General features: G+C 42.7%; 1 protein-coding gene across 1 annotated transcript in view; it reads right to left on the bottom strand.

Annotated features, from left to right (window-relative positions):
- LOC107084384 (non-canonical poly(A) RNA polymerase PAPD7-like) overlaps positions 1 to 1,377 on the bottom strand; it is a 12,007-nt gene that overhangs the window by 8,500 nt on the left and 2,130 nt on the right. The window lies entirely within an intron of this gene.

Below are 1,377 nucleotides of genomic sequence, written 5' to 3'. Positions count from 1 at the left end.
TGGCATCCTATCACAGTTCCACGCTGGAATTCACTGAGCTCCTGAGAGCGACCCATTCTTTCACAAATGTTTGTAAAAACAGTCTGCATGCCTAGGTGCTTGAATTTTTATACCTGTGGCCATGGAAGTGATTGGAACACCTGATTCCAATAATTTGGATGGGTGAGCAAATACTTTTGGCAATATAGTGTATATAGTTCTCTATTTGTCACATTGATAACATTTGTTCTTTGGGATTGATGAGACTGATTACAAAAAAATGTCAGCCATGGATCCCTTTATAAAAAAACAAAAGACAAAAAAAGAATGTGCGTCAGTAGATTTCTAGAATTAACCTATATAGGCATTTCAATTTCCCAGGAAACCACTTAAATCAGTCATTTGAGAGTTAGCATTTAGCTTTTCCATAGTAATGACAAAGCATGGTTTGTCTGGTGTAAAGATATCCCAAATTAACTCCTGGTATAGAGGTCTTACATTAATGTTATAGTGGCACGGTAATAGTACAGAAATGTTGTAAAAACAACATGCAGGGAATGGTGTAATAATGGGAGCACAATCATTTATGATTGAAACAGCAAAGGTACCTGTAGGTATTCAACTTAAAGGTATAGAGGATTTCCGGGTGGATCATCTAAATAAGTGGTCCTCAAAATTGTCAATCATTCTGGTGACACGTTTACGCAAAGCCTTCCTACGTGCTCGTCCCGTTAGCTATCTTTTTCTGCACATGCGCACTTTCAGGCATATATCTGTGTTTAGCTATGGTTTCAGACATTCATTGAAGCTCACCTTTCTCACCGTGGTTCTTTGAAACTGGCCGAGGGTCGTAAGAGAAAAAGTGTCTAAGTGTATGAGAAGAAAAGAAAGGCCTCAGAAGAGGCAGATATTTCCCAGAATGCTTTGTGCGGAGAGGTTTCCTCTCAAAGTAATATGGGATTTGCTGTCACCATAGGTTGTCGCTACCATACAGCTTACAACAAAGATGGCGCAGGCACCATGCAGTGGAGGAGGAGTTACTTGAGCGACAGGGAGCAAAAAGGAGTGATCATCCGTCTGAACGGTCAGTTAACTGAGCTCACTGTTCCAACGCCAATTTATGCTTCTGACGCATCGCCTCTGCAACCCTCAAATCTGTCTCTGTGCGTGACCATGCCCCCCATGCCGGGGGTCTGGAAACGTCGTTGCACACCTAAAAAAAAAATCCAGACTATGCGTCGGACGGTCGAAAACCCACGCACACATCAAGTGGAAGTGCGCAGACAAAAAGCAGCTGTGATTGGTCCTTGGTATGCCTTTCCAGCTGTCTGTGTGGCCGTCCTTCTCGATTCTGTGCCAGGGCGCGCCATTTTTAAAAACTAAGAAACAACTACACCG

The sequence above is a fragment of the Cyprinodon variegatus genome, unplaced genomic scaffold (assembly GCF_000732505.1).
Source record: "Cyprinodon variegatus isolate N-32 unplaced genomic scaffold, C_variegatus-1.0 Scaffold99, whole genome shotgun sequence".
Taxonomy (NCBI): domain Eukaryota; kingdom Metazoa; phylum Chordata; class Actinopteri; order Cyprinodontiformes; family Cyprinodontidae; genus Cyprinodon; species Cyprinodon variegatus.
This window is presented reverse-complemented; position numbering and strand designations above follow the sequence as displayed.